The sequence below is a fragment of the Stegodyphus dumicola genome, chromosome 5 (assembly GCF_044657685.1).
Source record: "Stegodyphus dumicola isolate Sdum_Otavi_A_Nest chromosome 5, ASM4465768v1".
In the NCBI taxonomy this organism is placed as follows: Eukaryota; Metazoa; Arthropoda; class Arachnida; order Araneae; family Eresidae; genus Stegodyphus; species Stegodyphus dumicola.
In genome coordinates this window covers 152,652,180-152,668,508 of record NC_140772.1, presented here as the reverse complement: position 1 = coordinate 152,668,508, position 16,329 = coordinate 152,652,180, and the positions used below count along the sequence as shown (strand labels likewise).

General features: G+C 33.5%; 1 protein-coding gene across 4 annotated transcripts in view; it reads right to left on the bottom strand.

The window, feature by feature from the left end:
- The window catches only part of LOC118201520 (hexosaminidase D-like), a 445,672-nt gene that overhangs the window by 332,898 nt on the left and 96,445 nt on the right, over positions 1 to 16,329 (bottom strand). For all 4 annotated transcript variants that reach the window (XM_085817245.1, XM_085817244.1, XM_085817243.1 and 1 more), the window contains exon 3: positions 12,075 to 12,204. The gene's annotated coding sequence lies outside the window, so the exon portion shown is untranslated. The remainder of the gene's footprint in view (positions 1 to 12,074; positions 12,205 to 16,329) is intronic.

Genomic DNA, 16,329 nt, shown 5'->3' with positions numbered 1-16,329 from the left:
GGGGTCCGAGGGTCTCCTCCTCCTTTTTCCATGGAGGTAGGAAGTAAAACTTTCCTACCTCCATGCCTTTTTCCCTGCCACCAACTTCTTGAGTGAACTCGCCGTGTGCTCTGAGTACCCCTACAAACACTATACGTCTACAAAATCCCTGCCTTATCCGGCATTCGACCGCCAGCTTTTCGGTACGACAGTCAGACCACAGGTAGGGTTCGAGAGTTATAGTGGATAGCATTTGCAAGCGTACACTGTTAAGGTCGTACACACGTTCAAAAGATTTCGGAAGAACAATTCTTTGGAACAATTTTTCTGCTTTGTCACACGATATGAAACAGACAATCACCGCGAATCGCTTTGGTGCTACCATGTAAACGGAAAACTAGTTTTCCAATATGAATGACGGTTGATAGGGCGGATTCGATGCTGATAACTGATTGGTTGTTGAAAATGAACAACTTACAATTTTTTCCGAAAGAAAGGAAAAAAATCGTTCGTCTTTCTCTCAGTGGTAAAGCAGGTACAAAAACTGTCTGAAATAAATGTATGTGTGATACCAGCCTCAGACATTTCTAGAAAAAGTTAAGGTCAGCGGATCATCACTCGTGGCGTTTGCGTCACTAACCACTATCCCGCCTGACTGGCGGATAAACTATCACTCAAGATCACCACAGGCGGCTTAAAAAAAGTGAAAATACGAGAAATTTCTAGATTTGTTATCCAAAATTCAGAAGCCTACCATTTTATTCAAATTTTTGGCTATCAACAACAACGGTGTTGTTGGTAACAACGGTGTTTGGTAACAACGGTGCGCATTACTTCATTCAGGCTGTATTGTATTTTTTTTAATTACAAAGGTCTTCCAATCTGGAACCCTACACTGGCTTAAAAATATAAGATTCATTCTAAACAAAAACAATGCTATCAATTAATATTAATTGCTGAAGCCCTGCAAACCATTTAGATATATAATAATAATAGATTTTTCGACTGCCCAAAGTAGATTCTAACAGCATGTGGCGCGCTTTTAAATGTTGCTTTCCTTCAAATGGGTTTATTACGAGTATTTCACTGAAATCGCTTTCTGAAAGTTTCGGTAAATTTGCAATCTGCGGCTGGAAGTGAACTTATTAGTCAAAATATTTATGCCTTACTTCTATTTATGATTTTTTTATCATTTGCTTACATAGCTTATATAAAATGAAATTGCATCACATGGATTTGAGTTTGTGAGCTATAGCAACAGTTGTCACACAAACTATAGCAAAAGTTGTCACACTTCAATTCAGTATACATATAGCTGTTATATGCTTAATGGTGTTAAAGTATATATCTACGGTCAGCAAAATCTTTCTTCTGGGTTGTATATTTATTCAGTACTCAACATGCTGACTATAACAAGACATGTCTATAATTTGTATTTGATCACGATTGAAATACGAGACATCTTTCTAAATTACGATGATTTTTTTAGAAATCCCAACTTTCTGACCACAATTTTCATTAGCTTCATTTATTATTAACACCTTTTTAACTACACCAAGTCATAAAACATTGATAACACGAATATAGACTTTTTTGCAAGAATTATTATAAAAATATGTACAAACATTAAAATAAAAAAGGAAACTGCTTGCTGCCCCAAGAGAATAAACATGTGATTTATCTAAATAACAAAATCCCATAAATGAATATAAACACGCACATAAAAATTTCATACACACACATATTGTTTTATGCTTTCGTTTCAATTGAAAATTAAGGAAACAAACAATGTGCAACAAACTTGGAAAACAGTTTTGCACGCTAAATATCGCTATACCTAAAATTTTTTAATTGCCCATCTACACCGATTCATCAGTATCTTTTAATATTATACATTTCTACATGAACAGGTACACACACACACACACACACATATATATATGTTATGTACACATATATGTTGTGTTATGTACACATATATGTTGTGTTATGTACATAACACAACTCGAACAAAGCATTTCTAAATTCTGTGTCCTGGATAATAGAAAAATAGAAACTATTGCACAGTATTTGCTGCAAGCCTCGTCACAAGCAGAACAATGGAGAAAATTGCGTAAGTATGTCTAGAATAATTAAATCTTTCTTCTATAAATTAAGTGCAAAAGTCTCTACGTGGTGATAACCCCCCCCCCAAATGGCAGATTGCGAACAATTACAAATGTAACCCAGTCCATTAATCTATACAAGGCCGGATATGGTGCTCTCTTTATTATGGAGGCACTTAATAGGTGGTTACTTTAAGTAACACTACTTAATTGAAATATTATATTACCACCTGAACAGCATTTATTTAATGGTAACTGATTCAGCATTCATGCATATAAAAACAGTTTGTCCTATATTTTCAGCTATTTAAAAGAAACTCTGAATAGTCATGGTTCTTTCAAAATAAACTGTACATGTTTCCTAAAATGCAGCGTAAGTATTCTTTAATACCAGTGATTCGCGGCTAGACAAAATGTCAGACAAGAAATCATAAAAAGAGAAAAACAATAACGTGTCTGATCCCTTCATTCAGACATAAATTATCTGTATTTTAAATACTGCAATCGAAACTACGCCACAATATGACAAAAAAGCATTACCTTTAATTCCCCCCCCCCCCAAAAAAAAAGAGCTGTCTGGAAAGAAATCGCTGAAATACTTCAATAGACGAGTGAAATTGGATTCTGCCACATTTATCAAAAAAATTTAATTCGAAAGATTTTAATCATTTGGTGAGTGATGAAAAACTGATTAAACAAAAGAGAGATGTTTAACTGGGAGATCAAGTTGATAACCTTTTACAAATGGCAAAGTTTAATGTTGTGAGAAACCAATCTTCTGAAGCAAAAAGTATATTTCGGACAATTGCAAACAAGGTCTGATGACGTAAACCTTAAGATTTAGTATTTCATACTACTGTCACTAAGATAAATTTAACACAGCAGATTTCAACTAAGTCTTTCCTTTTCTGACGAAGCCTGCCAGCGGCCAAGCGGTCAAGTCGCAAAACATTGACAAATCGGTCCCTTTTAAATCTAGCATTAACCTCCAAAATATAATAATGCATTCCTTATTAAATAACAAAATAATGCAATGAAAAACAATACGTACTTCTGAAACACTTGGAAACCGCTTCGAGGTGTTTCTGAATGTGAATTCTTGCATTTAGGTTCCAACTAAAACAGAAACCTACTGTCACTAAAGGGAAATATTTGTTGTAGTTTCAAATGTAACTGATCCAGTAAAATAAATGCACAGCTACAATGCTGAATAATTTGGTCTTTCACATAAGTGCACAAGTCTTCAAATGGCGTTAATTCCCTACATTTTATTTTGCCACTTCGAACAACTCATTTTAAATATAACGTTTTGATGTTCTATATTTTTAATTCTAGGTTCTTAAACTAATATGCCTATCGTTATTGCTTACCTTAAAATTTCTTCAACGTTAAGCTGAAATCTGCACACCAAAATAAATTTCTAAATATATATATTTTTTAATTTTTTGAACTTCTGATGAGGCAGTCGAGTTATTAGACTGTAGGTCTTCAGTTTCAGATTAATTCTTTTTCATTTTATTTATTTTTGTTTTTTAGTTATCGCTCAACTTTAGCCTTCCCTTCTCAAGTTCATTTCAGATAATGCTTCTACCTTCTAATCTACAGAAACTGCACAGATCACTTGAATGATTCTTTTATATAAAAGCTTGAACAACTCTGTGGACTAAAACTAGAACTTTAAAATTTTCTCTGAAGGAGACATATTTAATCTTTTTTGCAGTAAATTTAGTTCGATTAAGAATTGTTATGTAAGAAGATAATTCAAGAATTGAATTTGTATCTTCCTACGTATATCACTGGTCTTTACTGTATTTAATGACTGGACAAAGGCAGAAAGGACGACATCGATTCTTTCATCGGTAACAGAAATAATGCCCCCCCCCCGGCGTTCTGGCTAAGACCTGTACTTAAACAGACTCGTCTCCTGGGGTACATAATCACTCTTCACAGTGTCTAGAACCATCGAATCTTCGGTGACAGGTTCAAGGTCGTCAGGAACCGTATTGGCACTGTCTTCATGGAGATAAGAAGTAAGTCCTTTTTACCTCTATGACTGTCTTGTCTGCCCCCCATTCGTTGTGGAGCGCTAAATAGTTATATTTCCGAAAGTTCTTCTTGGGGTTTGGCCAAAGAACTAACTCCTCTTGATGAACACTGTGACATGGACTTTGACCTGACTACGTTCACTTTGTAGGTCACCGACTGCAGCCCATTCGCCATTGAGTTGTGTTCTTATAACTTTGACTGTGTGCAATTTTGTTCCCCTGGGTTGACCCATGGAAGTACTCCTACCTTATTTCCTACCTCCAGGAGTTGGTTGTTGGATTGGCCTGGTCGCTCATAGCCATATGGCGGGCTTGGCCTGTTAGGTGAGCTGGCGGCAAAGCTTAGAACTAACTGACTAACCTCCATGGGTTCACCGGGGAGGTTATGCCTCCTTGGATCGCCTTTGGAGGAGGACGCGCAATAGCCACATTAAGGGCTTGAAAAAGGCCCAGGTCTAGAAATCTTCCTCTCTGGTGTGTTGTAATAGAAATAAGACTTTGAACTACTTTATCCTGAACTTTCTCATGATAGATCAATATAAAGTACCACAGCTCTAGAAAACGGAAACCAAATACTTTGTAGAGACATTAGGATTTTTTAGGAAGCAAGATAATTGAAAAATTAGCAACGCCTTCGTCGGGAATCGAACCACGGACCTCTGGAATATTGGCTCAGCGTGCAGAACCACCACACGACGAAGGCACGCTAGGAAGCCAGGAGAAATACCTTATAACTTCATTACTTTAAAAATAATATGTTCATTTTGAACTTTACAAATTATTCAAACATTTCAAACTTATCCAAGAGCAAACCTTTTAAAAATTTAAATTTCGAAAATTCTCTTTCTCACTTTTTCATTTGGAAAGCCAACGCACTCGCTACAGATTATGCGAATACAATGCCTCGGGCGCTGGAGTCAGTGGCTGCAATGAAAGCAGGTTGTTTCTTACGTATTCCATATTTAATCTCTAATTCCGTATTACTAAACAATAAAATGTTTGTATACAAATAAAATGAGAGAATATAAAGTTAATATTAGCCGGCAACCAACAAGTATGTTTTCTAACAGTAGCGCTTTTAGAAAGTTTATAAATAAATTTCGTTGTGTAAATAAAACGGTCTTTCACTACATAAATAATTTATCACAAAGAATTGATTACACAAATAATTACTGCTCTAAAGCTTAGTTAAAGATAATAGTTAACGAAATCAAATTGAAAATCAAGTTTCAAATAAAATTAAATAATACAGAATATTAATGAAACGATTTTAATTTAAAAAAATTATTGATTACTCATTTTATTTATCTGCTTTCTTCATAGAAACGAATGTAAACAAAATCAAAATTGAACATTAAAACGAAGAAAAACTGTCCATCCATTTCGAGAGAGTTTGATGCGAGTGTCTCTCTTCTAAGGAGAAAATTATCAGCCCCAAAAGCCTTGACACACGATATTGGATCGATTCACTTCAAATGCAATTCACTGTAAGTAGGTTTTTTTTTTTTTTTTTTTTTTTTTTTTTTAACTTTTCATTCGAGTCTGTTGTCAGTTAGCAAAATGTAAGATATTTAGCTTTCAAATCTGCCTTTCTACCTTTTCTTTTTAACCTGTGTGTTACTGATTAAAAAACTAAGCTATTTAAAAGAAATAGATGTAAGTCTTAAGAATATTATTATTCTAATTGATTTAAATAAAAAATGTATTGAGTTCCTAATGTACTTAATTTGAAACGTTACATATTTTGACAGAATTCTGTTTTACATTTTTGCACTTTACTAAAATACAGAAAATACATTGCATTCCCATGTTATACTCTATAAATGTATGTTCATAAGAGCTCTTTCGGGCGATCGTTAAAATCCAAACCCTTTCAGATTCTCCCCTCTTCCCATTCATAAATTACACAAGATGTCAAACTATCAGGAAATGAATGCCTGGCAGCGTTTTTGTAAAATTAACACCATTTTAAGATTTAATTTTGCTTCATTTTAATACGAAATCAGACACATGCATGAAAGCTAATTTCATTGTACAAGTATTATGAAGCAATAACCTTTTCATGCAAAACTGACTGTGATCGAAGAAGAAACCATATTTTTGCTAACATATATTCGTAGTTGTGAGAGAGTATTTTAAAAATTATATATTCTGACTAACTCTGAATATAGAAATAAGCTACGTTATTTAATTTATGTTCACTGGAGCGAATAGACGTAAATAGCTTTCACACTTCGTTGGTCGATGTTTTGCGTCGTTCTTGTTTTTGTTCTATTATTCATTGTGGAGTGAAAAGAGCTTAACAAGGAGTCTTACACAGTGAAAAATGAAATACTCTTTACATGCAAGAGTGATTTCCGTTGTAACAGAATAATGATGTAACTGAATTAACATAACTGTCAAGTCAACGTATTAAGAAGTAGTTATCTTGAAATGTAATGAGAGCTTAACAACGTTTTTATTTCAGTACGTCACATAAAATAATTTGTATTTCCCTTTAGTTCATAACAGATATGCATAATTCAGATACTTCATTAAATTTTAAATTGCACAACAAATTAAATGACTTAAAAAATACACAATTTTGTATTCAAACATACTAGTTATTACAAATAAAATGCAATTTAGAACACGAATTATACTTGACAATCTATTAAGCAACAGCGTTACAAATAAAATGATTTTGCAAAACAAGAACTACACTTAAATAATTTTTTAAGTAAATCGATCGCAATAAATTTATTTTCAAAATATGGATGATATTCATCGATTAATGCAGATGCCAATACTGATATATGTTCCTTGGAGCAAAACAACGGAAATTCATTTAAATAATAGTAAATACTTAATTTACAAAAGGGATGTTTAAATGTAAATTTAAAAGTTTAATTACTATTCAGATTTACCTCTGAAGATATCTTTAAAGCAGAATTTAACATTCTTAACTTAGTATCATACATACAGCTCACAACCTTTCCTCATCAAAATAATTTATAATATATTATAAAATATAATCTTAAATTCATTTAAGAAAATCATTGTAAAGAAGCAACAAAATAGTCCTAATAATACGTGTAAAAGTACGTTACTAATAATACTACTAATAGTACGTACTTAATAATACGCTAAATTATTACACTAATAATGATTTTTCAATGAATACTTGCCCACCAGTCGCCGAATGGGTAAGACCGCTGAACACCAGTTGTTCGACACGAGTTCTAATTCCAACGAATGAGCCGACTATACTATATGGGTGTTTGCGTGGTTTTCCTTCCGTGTTACATAGATGAAAGCCAATTTCCATTAGAAAGTATTTCATGAAGGCCTCCTCTTCCTTAGGCAGACAGCCCTCCTATGCTTTGCCATATTCAAATAACATAAACCAACTTGAGTGAATCTTGTAAGGTCTGACCTCAGATTTTCCGAAGGTGGCAACAGAAATCTTCCTACTTCAAGAATTTCCTTTCCCTCTGCAGGTGTTCGGGGTGAAAACGTCAAAACTGGAGTCATTTAAGCCTTTCTCTCCATTCTTTGCTTCGCTATACTTGGAAGAAAGACGCTTTGGGAGGGGGAAGGAAAGGTTAAGAGGCTGAAAAAACGATAACATGTGCTAGTTTAAGGGTGGAAAGTCATTGTGACTTCACTTCATACAGACTTCATATTCGCGTTTTGTTTTAGTGTGGATCCTAAATGGAAGAGCTGAAATGGGAACTCATCTTAAACTAGAGGCAGAAATGAAACGATTTTCAAAAAACTCCCATTTGGACCAAGTTTAAAATAAAACATAACCAACCGGCAGCAACAGAAATACTATCATATGACAGCCAACATTTGTGCAGCAACTTTATGACTTTTTTTTTGCATTTCAATATACATAAATGAACTTGTTTTCAACAGAAAGAAAGGGAAAAGCGCGTGTTCCGATCTTACCCCCCCTTACTGAAGATTACATTTCAGTTATCTCCATACATACGTTTCTAGTTTTTCGCAATATCTGTAGCATCAAAAATTTGCCAATAAGTCATCCCTTACTGATACTTTTAATGCTACAATAGCCAATCTAATTTACTAACTGAATACTTATCTGTATCCACTTATCTCTAACACATAGTATCTTAATTATCATCTAATTTATAATCGAACATTGTGTGTGTGTGTTTAGACAGATAAGAAAAATAGGTAGTTAAAAGGACTTTCAAAGCTAAAAAACTTCCTGGATATTATTAATCCAATGCAATATTTAGGAAATTTGCGTTTATGACATGATACTATATGTTTCAAGCTTCTACACACGGGTCCAGTGAAGACTCCAATGTCAATGATGTTCACTCAAAGCTAGCTCAAAGTGACTGTTAATCGCAGGTTCCTGATATTTAACCGAATAAGATTTCATTTAAATCTTTTCATCAAACAGAAAGATGTCTTAAATCTGAAATTTGTAACCAACAAATGAAATAAAAAGGAGAAACATTTCATGCATAAGTTCTTTATGCTTTCATAATGGACTGTTGGTCCATTAATATTTGCACATAAATTTTATATTTTTTATTTCAACAACTATCATTCCCTCATTCAACTAATCTAAATAGGATTCTGAACAAAATGAACTGACTACTTCAGTGCAAAAAAGAAGTACGTCTTAAATCAAACCAAACCATTAAATAAAAATGGCCCTTTGCAGCCAGCGATAACATAAAAAATGTATTCGCAAAATTCACAATCTTAATTTATTCATTAAAAGTGCTCTACTGTGTAAAAAAATATATTCTCAACTCCTTTTACTGTCTACCATAAGAAGAGTTCTCGCCAGTTAGTCTGCAGCTGTCTGTTGCCGTAGAAACGAGCCTTGACCCATTTGCGAAGGTATGTCTTAATGATTTACTTTTCAGTTTGCCATCTCGGCACATTTAAAAATGAATTGGCAACCTTTGTTCGCCCCTATTTGAAATATACTAGACCGGTTGCTATAGCGACCGCCACCCGCCAGACACTGTGGCGGAACTATTCTTCTCGTAGACAGACAGTACATTATTAACATAACATTGCATCTGCCTAAGAGAAGGGATGCCTTCGCGGACGCTTTCTAAGGAAAAATGGCCCGCATTCAAGTTACACATATGGAAAACCACGAAAACCAATCATGAAACAAGTTCGTTCGCCTTGGTTCGAACACCCGGGATTCACCAGACTTTAACCGCTCGCCCACTAGTGGGAAGTAAAGATTCAGAATTCTATAATCAGAACTTTGCTGTTAAACTCACCACTTAAAGTATTCTGATGGAGATAAATAATGTAGTAGAAGAATGTAGTAGAAATTCTGTAATACATTTACATATTATGTGGCGCGCTATAAACGTTTCTAATTAATTATATTATTGAGGTGAATGTTAACTCTTTCTGAAATACCTTATTATGAAGTAAAAATTGTTTTGAAGTGATTCGCTTTTATTAAGTTGAGAAAAAATGAATTTTCGTGAAAGATAAATGAAAGATCTTACGCCTCGTCGATCGTAAACAATAACCTGTTCAACAAAAAACAAAATTTGCCTGTTAAGTACTCAAAGCTATCAAATGTAAAACGAAAACTGTCAACAACTAACTCCAAAACATATTTGGCTAGCCTGTTGGATCCAAGAGATTGATCAACTAAATAGCAGATGTTCTACCTGAACTATAAAAATTATACTGAAAAATTGAAATGACATGCATTTCCTATATTCCTTAAAATCTCATACTACAACATTTGATAGTCTTTCCTAAAAGTTACCTTGGGATCAACGAGCGCCAAAGTTCGCCAGCAACTAAATTGAGACTCGGATTCAGACTGCCAGACGAATAAATTCCTCAGGGCGAAACTAATCCTATCTAGAAGAAACAGAAACAGCTCGTTTTCCTGCACCAAGAGGTTTTTTTTTTTTTTTTTTTTTTTTGTTGTTGTTGTTGACTTTTTTTATCACGCCTGGAAGACTGTCGTTGACATGGCTTAGTAGCTTGAGAAACTGAAGTATGTCTTCCTTAACGGTAGAAGTCTTACCAGTGTGATAGCAATAAAATAAAATAAAATAAATAAATAAATAAATAAATCGACGTTTTTTCAGAGTAGCTGGTCAAAATAACCTTCCTGGTGAAATCTAGTTTCACAGACCTTGACTAACGACAAGTAATAGGAAAAAATCATGGCTATGCGTAAGTAATCTTTTAACTGTTTGCGCCCTCTTAAAAATAAAAAATCAATTGGTATTACTAGGCACGGCTCAACAGCTTCATCTAATTGTTTTACACAATCAGTTACTACGAAAATACTAAACCTACTCCATTATAATTAAAAGAGTAAAATTATTTTTCAGCTTTACTTATTAGCGATGAAATCAAGTTGAACGCTGTTTCCATCATTTAATAAATTTAATTATTAAATATAGCCATTTTATTTTGTTAAACTTTCTCTAAAACAATACCTGCACCTTTCAAAATAGAAGGCGCAAAAACTTCCTACAATCGACAAGTAATTTTTAAACTGCGCAATAAGAATATTGAAATACAGTAAGGTAAAGGGAGGAAAACGGAGGACATAAGCAGAATTAACCATCTAGAATTGCATTCATCCTTACTGTTACGAATTTTGTATATATGTAAACAATTTTAGTGAAATTATATGTGATATTATAGTCACTTTTATGTAATATAACACAAAATACTTGACAATTTAACATTGAGGAAAATTGCTATTTCGCTAAATTGGCGAAATACTGCCAAGCTGGTGATGGTTTTGAAAAATAATTTTTTTATTTCCAAATTTGGCGAAAAATTACCCAATGTCGCCAAACTTGGCGACCACTTCGAAACAGTTTGGTCCGGTTTCCGCATAACTGCAAATGGTACTGTAACTGATCTCCCATACATGTAACTGTAACCGTATCCAGCCCTTGTTATGTAACTTTAAATGTATATGTCTTTTAATATGTAACTTTTAATGTATATGTCAGTAATTTCGAGAAATGAAAGGTACAAGAGGTTTACCGACGGCCAGGAGAAAACTATATAAGACCCGAGACAGCATCGGCTCTCAATTCCGGTCTGCTTTCAAGAGCCAAAGTACTCAAAATTTTTCCCCCAACAAATTCATCTCATCTAGAGGATATATTTAACTGCGGATTTCACAAACGTCAGGCCTTAAACGGGAATCTCTAAGGTACTGGTAAGAACAGGGAAAAATATCTCCTGCTGTCAGTCAGTATACCGACGAAAGTATCAAAATATCAGCTCTCAGTTGTTAGGTCAGAGCTCACTTCGGAGTATTGAGCACTCTATGCGAGCTTTGCGTTTTAGAAGCACTCTGTATTGCATTGCGTTTAATGTTCTTAGTCGTTACAAATGTAACTACTGACTGTGCTCTGCGCTACCGAGAAGAGTTATACGAGTGCTTTTGTAGAAAGTTCCAGAACTGTAATTTGTTTCTTTTGGGAAAATCAATTTTATTAAGTTATCATTTCTGTGTGCATCTATTCCTTTGCAAACCCGTATGCACGGATCATTATGCATAAGGATCCACCAATTGTTTAGACTGTTTAACGATTTCAATATAAAATAAATTGTTCTTTAATTTTTTTCGCTGAAAATTATGAAACTACCAGATACGTATCATATTCTCCAAACAAAACAAATTCTTTGGAAAGATTGTTGCTCGAGCCATACCAGGTAGGATAATAATATATATATACTGATTTTTTACAATAAATAACTGAGTCGTATTCTAAAAAAAAGGAAAAACATTAGCAATAAAAATTAATCCCATTCCCCAAAACTCCAATCACAAATCCCTTTTATATTCCATTACATACATTCCCAATATCACTCCGATAGACAGACAGAATGCAAAAAGAGAGAAAAATGAAAATTTCTGCAGCTTTCTCCGAAGATGACAACACAGCAGCAGATATCTCACCTTTGTTCCATACGCAAAATTTTCTGACGTCCTGCTGTTTCAAAAATGTAGCCACGGCAAACCAGTCAGTCTAGTTCAAATGTTAGATTTCAGAAACAGACGCAGTCTCGTCGTAACAATCTTGATCAATCTAACAAAAAAGAACCAAATATTACATTTTATCATGATGAACAAAAAACGGACATTCACGTGCATTCTAACGATTTTCTTTTCTATGAATAATAAAACAACAAATATCTCCCCCCCCCCCACACTTTATGAGAGACAATAAATGTAGTAAGATAAGTATTATTTTTAAGGCAAGTCTGAGATATTAAAAACGAGTAAGAGAATGAGAATCTTTGATTTTACACAATCAGTTACTAAGAAAATACTAAGCATACGCTATAATAATTAAAAGCGTAAAGTTACTTTTCCACTTTATCTATTATCGATGAAATAGATAATACTAAGTTGGACGCTATTTTTATCACTTAATAAATCTAATTATTAAAAAAGGCGATTTCATTTTGTTAAATTTTCTTTAAAACAGCACTAGTATCTGCCAAAATAAAACTACCTGTATTCGACAAGTAATTTTAAAATTATAAACGAATTTAAAATTTAAAAGGGGTAATGAAATACGTAAAATATAAACTCCTTTTTACAAATACTATTTTTACACGTTCAATCAATTATTTGAAAGCTTTGTAACGGTTATCACAGATATGTACTTCCAGTTGGAGAAGTATTTTAGATGATGCAAATATTCATATTATACTATTTAAAAAAATATCTTGTATCCTCCAGTTTATACAATTATATTATTAGTGAAAATTTATACTTTGTCTAAAAAATTTGATGTGACCATCACATGACTTTCTGCCAGTTCCATTAAGTAAACTGCCGAGCGGAAAAACTGAGAAACTGGCAGTTCAATGCAGGTTTAAATGCCGACAAACGAGCTGGTTGCATAAGAGCAATGTAACTAATAGCCGTTTACCCTGAAAAAACCTCCATTACTTGTTATACAAGTAGATAACAGACAGAAAGCAAAGAAGTTGCTAATCATAAGATAATTTCATACAATTAGGATTCATAGTCGAAAATAAATACGAAAATTAGCAATCGTATAAAACACAGATTTCTATTAGTATATGCGGTTTCCTAAATCAGCTGTGATATCCTTTCAAATCGGATATTAATAGATAACGAACTTAAAACTGAAACTTATGTCCTATTTCATTTTTTCCCCACTGCAGGCTTTCTGGAGGTGGGAAAAAAAGTAAGACTTTTTTCTTTCTTTTCTGCTGGTGTTGGAGAACATCAAAAATGGTGCCATTTCAGCCATTCTTTCGTATCACGGAAGAAAATTTCGTTTTTTTAACAAATTACCCCCATTTCCCCAAAACAGAGCAGATAAGTTAAAACTATAATGAACGACTACCAGACTGAAATAACTGAGTCCACATTATTTCTGTTTATTTTATTGGTCATAAAATAATTATTAGCCAGATATCCCTTTCAATGTAAGCTTTAGAAGCAGAAATTCAAAAATAAAATTCAGTTATTTCCAACAGCTCCCAAAACATTGTTCGTGAAACAAAGAAAATTAAAAAAAAGGACGGCTTTTTAAGGTGAACGAAGGAAGACTCTTATTTCAGTTGGAAAGATGACACAGCTTCTGTTTCAATGCCATTTATTACTTCTGCTCGACTGATGATTAAAAAAAAAATCCATTCCTCTAATACTGGCTCAACATTTTTTTCCACACTGAAGCTCGCATTTTTAAACAATTATTAACTAAATGAATCTGTTTTATTGCGTATGATAGCAGCATCACTTAGTGATTTTCATGAGTCACTATGAACTTATTATTTTTAAATTAGATCTATTAACATAAACTAATTTATTTTCTTAGCATTTTCTTTAAATTGCATAATTTTCAAAATATTTTAACTGCAATTATCCTGTACAAATATCCCTAGCTATCTCTCAAGATAATAAACAACACTAAATTGCCATAAAATAATTTTATTTATTTATTTGGTTTTCCAGGTTTATGGTATTAGCTATAAACATCATGTGATATTAATGTTATATCCAAACACAGCATGATACGATGTTTTAACGAGTGGAACGCCATTCGATTTCATTCCAAGCACGCTTTACGTGACCTAAAATCATATTTTCGGATTAAGCAATAACCTTGAAAATACTGAATAAATTTCGTATCGCGAAGGCCTGAAATGGGACGGTTTTTAAAAAAGGCTCATTTGGGACAGCCTCAAATGGTACATAACCGGTTTGCAATGTTGCATCACTTGAATCCAACGGAAATAACTGAAATTTATCAATGACATTCTTGCACTGAGTACCGTATTTGACGGCATATAAGACACACTTTTTTTCCTAAATTTGGTCTCAAAAAAGGTACCTGCGTCTTATACGTGAAGGACACAGTCTTATACGTAAGGTAATTGCATTCAATAATTGTTTATTTGCCTTTTACGAAACGTGAGAACTAAAAGAAACCACACTATTGAAACTTTTTTTTTCCTTGTGTGTGGCCGTCTAAATAAGGGTGAGTCTTATATCCCGCCAAATACGGTAATTTTTCAAGTTTTTACTTTTTTTAAATCAATGACCGGAGCTATCAAAATCCGTAAATTATACCGGTATACGGAAACAAGATTTACATACAGAAAATAGAAATGAGCCAACAGCTTTAAATCATCTACACAGCTTTTAAATATGCATAAAAACAGCAACGTACGGACATTTCAACAGATAACTGCAGATTTTTTTTTTTTTTTTTTTAAACTTATTAAGTGCGCCCTTAGGCTACATGGAAAGGAAGGGATGCCCCGTGCAGGCCTTTAGAGAAACTTTCTCGTATCTACGTCACAAATGGGGAAAACCACGAAATCGCCCATGCAGCCAAACCATTGGCCGGGACGCATATTTCACAAGTGCACATCTGCGTAGCCACCGAGGGAGTAGTTTCTAGGATGGACTAATGGACATCCAATATCTCTGCCATATCACATGACCTTTCGCATGCCTTAAGATTTAAGCAAGATGGTTAAAAATATTCTGCCACGCAATTTTCTGTAAAAAAATAATTAAAGCATTGCCCACTTCTGAAAATTTTCATTACAAAGTTAGATAAAATATGAGCAATTGTGAAGATTTCATACCTGATTGAAAGAATTTGAAATAAATACAAACACATGTTGGATACTCCGCAAAATATCCAAGCAAAATATTACTTAATAGGTGGTAAATAAGATGAAGAAAGAAATATGTGATAAACATTTAAGCCCAAATACTATCTTTACATAAAACTATGCATATGTGAAAAATATTTACACCAATTACATGTGTAAATAGAAGTCAGGACCATTTTTTGCAGTTTGTATGAAAAAGATGTTCTATAATAATAGCCAATGTAGAATTTTATTCAAAATGAACTTTACTAATTTGCATTCGTATACATTTAGTGTGTAAAATTTTATATTAAAAACAGTTCACTATTAAATGTCTTGTCGGCATAGAAACTACTCTTCAAACAGAATTAATTTATCTTATTCGCAACGAATATATTCAATTTATTTACATATATCTTAATGTTAACGATGGATATAATCAGATCATACACAACATGTGTTCTGAATTTTACACATTCAAAATCAAAAGAATGCAAGCACTGAAATAAGAATCACTGGATTCATTGCCACACTTCCAGTCCTCTTCAGCTCAAGTAAAAAAAAAAAAAAAAAAACTAAATACTTGAATTCTCTTAATCCACATGTGTTGGTAAATGCATATTATTCGAGGCTAATTGTAGCTGGAGTCATTTTCTCGATTTCTCGATGTAAAGATAATATGCCGTGAACATCAATCCAAATATTAATGCGTGATAAAATATCGCGAAAGTGAACTGTCAGCAATTAATTAAACTCACAAAATGAAAGCACTACTAGATTTTCTACTATTACGCCACACATTTATAACTGCGAAACAAATACTCATTAAAACATAAACGACATACGCTCACATGCACGAAGATTTAGCGTCACAAGAGCAATAGAAGTTCATTGGTCCATTTTCAAAACCCCTCCCTCAGTGGCTACGCTGATGTGCACTTGTGAAATATGCGGCCGGGACTCGAAACTCGGACGAACTACCAATCTTCAGCGGCTTTTAACGCTCGGCTGCTGATGAGCCTAATTGCACATTTCAATAGATAATTGTTTTAACAATAAATCTGATT